Here is a 7,372-nt window from a genome sequence, read left to right on the forward strand (position 1 = left end):
AAAATCACAGAGCAGTTTAAATGCAAAATTTGATATAAGATGTTAGCTAACTGGATATGGGAAAAGTAGCAAAAGAACAATACACCATGTAAGGGAGAGTTTATTTTTTAACACTGAAAATATCATTCAGCATCAGAAAATCTATCAATATAAGTCACATCAACAAATAAAGGGAATAAAATACAATTATAGTAACGGATGCCAAAAATCACTTGATAAAATTCAGCAGTTATTGCTAATCATATACTAAAACAGAAATAGAAGAAAACTACTTCAATTTGATAGACTGTTTACCAAAACCCAGTAGTAAATATATAAACAATGACATTCAAAAGCCATTTCCAGAAATTGGGAACAAGATGGGATGCTCATCATCACTATTATTCAACATATTTTAGAAATTCTAACCAATTCAATTAAGACAAGAAATGAACTAATCAGAATAAGTAGCTGTTTTAAAAAAGGATGAAAATATGTTCACAAATAATGTGATTATATATCGAGAAAATTCAATAAAATTTAGGACAAAAGCTATTAGGTTGATTAGATCATGGGGGAAGTTAGCTAAATATAAGGTAAATGGAAATATGTATTTTTTTCCCTAAATGCAATGAGGTATTAGAAATAGAAATGAGAAACAGATGATCTGCATAGTGACAAAACAATAAAATATTCAGGAATAATTTTAAAACAAGAACCACCATCACAAAGTTAAAGATCTTCTTTGAAGAAAGCCATGAAACCATACTGAAGCACATATAACAAGATCTGAACGTATAGTAAGACAGCCGGGGTTTCAAAGATTTATTCTCATAAACAGTGAATCCTTTCAAAATTAATTTACAGATTTAAAAGCAATTTCTCTTAGAATCCCAAATAAAAGTTTTTTTAGAACTGCTAAAAATTCCAATATGAAAAATAAATATCTGAGGCTAGTTAAGAACACATGAAAAGCAAGATTAGTTGGAGAGCACTTGTGTTATTGGATAATAAATCACACTACAAAGCCACTGTGATCTGAGCAGTAGGGTGTAAACCAGGGGGAGATAAGTAGATCAGAGGAATAGAGAGCCAATAAATAGGTCCAAATGTAAAAAGGACTTTAATATATGATAAAAGTTGCATTTCAATTCATCAGAGAAAAAAATTAATAAATGGACTACCATCTAAATAGACATTTCTCTAAGGAAGATATACAAATAAGCCAATAAGCACCTGAAAAGATGCTCAATATCATTGGCAATACACATCAAATCACAATAAGCACTTCACACCTGCTAGGAAGCTAGTATCAGAAAGTCAGATAATGGGGCGCCTGGGTGGCTCAGTCGGTTAAGCATCTGCCTTCAGCTCAGGTCAGGATATCAGGGTCCTGGGATTGAGTCCCATGTCGGGGCTTCTTCCTCCCCTCTGCCCCTTCCCCTCACTCATGCTTGCTCTCTATCTCAAATAAATGAACAAAATCTTAAAAAAAAAAAGTCAGAAAATAACGAATGTTGGTGAAGATATGGAGAAATCAGAACTCATACACTGTGAGTGGGAATGTGAAATGGAGCAACCACTTTGGAAAACAGCTTGCTGTCTCCTCAAAAGTTAAACACAGAGTCACCCTGTGACCCATCACTTCCCCTCCTAAGTATACAGCCAAGAGAATGGAAAACATACATCTATACAAACATTTGTACAGTAATGTTTATGATGGTATTATTTATGATAGTCAAAAGGGGGAAAAAAAACAAATGTTCAGCAACTGGCAAATGGGTATTATTCAGCCATAGAAAGGAATGAAGTACTGATACATGCCACAAAACGGATGAATCTTGAAAACATGATGCTGAATGAAAGAAGGCAGTCACAAAAGTCCATTCATATGAAATGCCAAGAATAGGCAAGTCTATAGAGACAGAAAGCAGATAAGTGAGTGCCAGGTGCTGCGAGGTTAGGGGGTAACAGCTAAAGGGTTTGGGGTTTCTTTTTGGGGAGATGAAAGTGATCTGAAATTGATTGTGCTGAATCACCTATCTGTGAGTAGACTAACGGATGGGTGAATTTTATGGTATGTGAATTATATCTCACCAAAGTCATCTTAAAAAATGGTGTTGCCATATTGGTTGTCCATTTGGAAGAAACAAAAGGGGTCCCTACCCCCCAAATATAAAGACTATGTTCCAAATGAGTTAGAGATTTTAACATAAGAATGAAACAATGAAAATATTAGAAATGTTAGGGGAAAAATTGAATAGATTTGGATAATATGAATGAATTTGGTGGATACTTGCAAGAGTAACAAAAGAAAAGACATACTTGATTAGATTTTAAAACTTCAATTGCAAGAGATACCATAAACAAAGAAAAAAAGACAAATTATATACCAGAAAAATATTTGCAAAATACGTAACAGTGAAAGGAAAAATATGCAAAGAATATACAAAGAATTTCTCTACATTGTAAAGAAAAAAGACAAATGCCCGGGAGAAAAATGGAAAAAGGGCATGAACAGGCCATTCTGGGAGGAGGAAATCTAAATGGCCAATAAAGTGCTTTCCCTCATTATTAGTTGGGAAAATGCAAAAATTTTAAAAGATTTTCTTATTTATTTGTCAGAGAAAGAGAGAGAGAGAAAACAGAATCAGGAGAGGAGAAGCAGGCTCCCCGCTGAGCGAGGAGCCTGATATGGGACTCGATCCCAAGACTCTGGGATCATGACCTGAGCCTAAGGCAGTCGCTTAACTGACTGAGCCACCCAAGCATCCCAAGGGAAAATGCAAATTAAGCAAAATCAGTTTTCATTACCTTAATTCATCAGATTGGCAAAAATTTTTTAAAGAGTAAAATGGTCAGGTCTGCTAAAAATTTGAGAAAATGGCTAATTTCATTTGTTGCTGAGCAAGTCATCTGGCACTATCTATTACAGTTTGGAGCAAGTTACCTGGCACTATCTATTAAAATTAAAAACACGCATGCCTTTCGACCCAGAAATCCTCCAACTGGGAATGCATCCTATGGGGGGAAAAAATCACCTGTATATAAGGATAACCCTATAATTTCTGCATTGCCTGTGGTGGGAGAAAATGAAACTATCTGAATATCACTATCAATCAACGGCTGACTACATTGTTGTACAACCTCATGAAGAATATCATGCAGCTGTTAAAAGATGAGTTAGAGCTACAGCTACTGACTCGCAGAGGATGTCTGTGATGTACTGTTAAAGTTAGAAAAGTAGGTTGCGGTAGCAAGTAATATCACCCCATTTAAAGGAAAACCTCTTTCTGTTCAAATGACATGAAGAAAAGATGTGCCCGGCTGCCCCTGTTCAGACTGTCAGTATGGTGACCTTAGCAGGTGAGAATGGAAGGTGGGAATTAAGGGGAAATCATTACCTTTTTTTATTATACACTTTTAGACTCTTTTCATTAGTCTGTGGTTTAACAAAATTTGGAAATAAGTCAGAGTCCTTTTTGGCACTCCCTCCAATCACACAGTCGCTGCTATTACCCTAGTCCGAGTGATCATTATCTTCTGCACACTGCTTCAAGAGCTTCTTATTGGTCTCCCTGCATCCACCCTGAGCCCCACTAATCCAGCCTCCATACTCCAGATGCAGCCAGGAGATATTTTTAAAATGCAAATCAGATTTTGTCAACCCACCCTCAAACATGTAATGGATTCCCGGTGCTCTCCCCAGAAAGCCCCCATTCTCTGCCCGTCCCTTGGCTCTGCATGCACAGGCTTTCCCGAAGCATCTCCCATTACTGACACCCACCACTTGCTCCCACACGGCAGCAGATTGCCCTTGACATTGTCTGAACCAACACCTGCCTCAGGGCCTGCAGATGTACTGTTTCCTCTGCATGGAATATTCTTCCTCTCCTCTTCATTTGGACCTCCTCTTGCTTACCCCTCAGATCTGGGATTTAATGTCATTTCCCTTCTCGGGGTGGCCTCTCCCCTCAAGACTAGGTTAGACCTCCCTGTTACAGCCTGGCACAGCCCTCTGTTCTTTTCCTCCATAGCTCTTATCACAATGATCTAGTTAATTACATAGTTATTTGTATAATTATTTGTGTGACAGGGATAAGAGAAAAACTATTAAGCTATAAGTGTTTGCATCTTCTCCTCCAGCCCCTGATTTGGGAGAGAAATGGGTCGGACAAGAAGGCTTCTGGGGTCTAACCCAACTCTGAGATTCTGAACTTGCTCTTGCTCTCCTCACCCCACCATCCTCCTCCCTGCCCCCAGTTGGGAGAATTTGCCCATCTCAAATATCTCCCTATACTCCGATTTATCTAGCCAACTAGCTTATTCTGAGAATTGGTGATGACCAGGCCCTTGGAGGTGCCGGTGAGCTTTCAGGCTTCCCTAGCCAGCTAGAATGAGGCATAGCTGGAGTATGGGACTCTCCCAGTCTCCAAATGGCTTTACTTCTGCACCTCCCACCCTGCAGAGACCCTCACCAAATGAACTCCCAGAGCCCCAAGGTCCCTCTGAGGCTACCCACACTCCAGCAGCCAAACCCTAGTTTGACCTGTGGCTTCAGAATCGTAATGTGAATCCTCATTCTGCATGATGAGGGGTCCTCTGTACCCTCTCCCGCCCTACTGATCACCTGTCCACTGAGGCCTGGAGGCCTGGAGCGATCCTGGGCTGGGTCTCAGAGGCCAGGGGTTCCCACGAGCTTCTGAGGCTGGTGCTGGTTCCGGAGCTTCATGGACTCTGACCGACTGGCCTGTGGGGCTGAGAACCGTGACTCACTCCCAGAGAACAGTTTCCCGACAAGCTCACCAAAGTGAACACACCCACACACAGGTGGTCCCCTTGGAGCTACGACCGCATGTCCCAACAGCACACACATCTCACAAGTAGTCCCGGATGCTACAGGCTGGGGCTGTGGTAGGTGGCGCTGGTCGGGGAGCCCTTGCTGTCTGTTCCTCCCCAGTCTCTAGTTGGGTTCTCCTGTCCCACTCCCCTCTAGATCAAAGAGGCCAAAGGGGTTCCTCCTCACCCAGTACCCAACCTGTCTGAGAGATCCTGCCAACTCCCACATGATACGAGTTTGGAGGAAAAAAGTCCCCCTGAAACATATAATCCCCTGTGGCTACTGCTTTCCTGGACTTGTCTGGGCTTCTCCAAGCCGGGCTTCGAGCCGTTGCACTCAGGCTACGCTTTGTGGTGAGTCATAAAAATATTTGAGTCCTGTCAGGGCTGGAGGTCACAGCTGGCCACCACTCAGGGCCTGTACTAGATGTGCCCAAGCCTGGCAGAACAAGCCACCCGAAGCCTGGGGGAGGGGGGCGCATAGCCTTGGGACAGGCTGCCAATTCAAACCCTCAGACCCGCCCTGGGGTCTCTCGGACTTGGGGGTGATGGCTCAGGCCCGGATCTTGATTTTCGTTCTGACTTCACTTCTTGCAGATCTCAAGCAACTCTTCCTTCTTGAGTGTGGCAGACTGTGAGTGGTGTCCCCAGCCTCAGTTCTTCCCTCCCTCTGGGGCACAGGGCTGCTCCAGTGGAGACTATCTTTCCCAGCTTTTCTTGCAAGTAGGTGTAGACAAGCTACTATCCTCATCTGTAGGCAGAAGAGACAGCCCCACTTTTGCCTCTTTCGCTTATAAGGAAGCTTTCTTATAAGCTAGAATATGGACACTCTGGAACTCAGATTTGACTATGCCAAAAAGAACAACACACTGAGGAATGCAGGAAAACACGATGGAATGACGCTGGGTTCCTGAGTGACCTTGTGAAACAACCCTCACAGTCTGCACTTTTTATCACCTATTATGAGAGAGAGAAAGGAAGTTGTAGTTTGGGGTCTCTTAGTCTTTTTCCCTAATGATCACACTGAGATTGATTCCCCATCAATAAAATAGTTTCTATGGTTTCTTCAAGTTCCAAGTGTCCAATTCCAGGCTCTGCTTTGCCAGATCCCTGGTTTCTGAGAAGCTGTCCAGGCTGGGAATCTCTGGCCCTTGGCCTGGAGCCAAGGCTTAACCTTGCTGTACCCCCTGATTCCTCCTTACTTCAGGAGGTTCCCTGACATTCACCTAAGGGCCTGATGCTGGGAGAGGTGAGGGAAAGGATATGCAAAGGCCTCCAAAACCCCCCTCCCCCTTTTCCAGCTGACGGCTCAGCTGGAGCGGGGGCCAAGGGCAGGGAAATGAGAATAGGCTGCTGCCTCTGTGGAAGGCTGCCTCACATTTCAGGACCTCCTCGGAATGAGCGAGTCAGGTATTAATCCTGACCTTAACCATTTTAGCCCAACCAACTGCTCCAATTGTAGGGCCTCTGGCGGGACCCACCCCTCACTCTCCCTTTCTGCTAGTTGTAGGTCAGACTCTCTGACCTTGAAAATGTGGTCCAGGCCTATGGACACAAAAAGGCTGCTTTTCCCAAAGGACCCCAGATGGTCGTTGGCTATGGTGGCACCCTCCTACCTTATGCCTTGCCTGGGGGCCCCAGCAAGTTGGCTTAGCAACTCTTAGAGCAATGTGATAACATACACACTTGTGCCCCAGAGGGTAGCCCCCTAGTCCAATCTAGCCCAACCTGACCTTGAGCATTTGCCTAGAGGTGATCCTAACAGAAGCTCGGGAGCTGGAAGCTGCTGTCGTAAAACCAAATGGCCTAGGATAAGCTCCGACCTGTTAAGACCAGCAGAACAATGCCAAGGAGTGCAGGTGGGGCTGAGACTTCTGCCTATTAAGTTTGAACTAAAAGTCTCCCATCGTCTCTCCTGTTCCCCTGTCTACGGCCAACTTCGTCTTGTGCCTCCAATGGGCAGGCTCCATGCTGGGTGCCAGAATTCATGATCACTGTAGTAGACAACTGTGGGATGTCTGTTTAGCATCTCCCCTTGCCCCAACTTCTGAATACTTCCCCTGGCCATGATTCCATTCATATGTCTCCTGTGAAAGATACCCAGTTCTTACATAATCCTGCCCCCATGGCCCAGTGGACCCTGGAATGGGTGCCTGATCCAAACGAGGCTGATGGGTCTCCCCCAAGGAGTTTTGGATTGGAGCCAAAAGAGTTGAGTTAGTCCTTCTTTGGTGGCTGAAGCTGTAAGATATAAAAGTCAAGACTCCTATTCTCTGTCATGTAGATAAAGCTGCTCTGTGGGTAGACAAAGACTAAGCCAGGATGAAGAGACAAGCAGAGATGGGTGACAGACATAGGTCCAATACTGTTCCTAATTCTATTTTTTACCTGAAACCCAGCTCCATTCTTGCCCTTCTCTTGGACTGGATGTTCTAAGGGTAAGTTGGATTTCCATCACCAAAGAAACTCAACTAACATACTCTTTGTTGTGGAAGGCATAAAGGGCTCCAACCTTAGGCAAACACACTGAGGAAACTGCAGGCATTCCAGCAAG

Source organism: Zalophus californianus, chromosome 11 (assembly GCF_009762305.2).
Source record: "Zalophus californianus isolate mZalCal1 chromosome 11, mZalCal1.pri.v2, whole genome shotgun sequence".
Lineage (NCBI taxonomy): Eukaryota > Metazoa > Chordata > Mammalia > Carnivora > Otariidae > Zalophus > Zalophus californianus.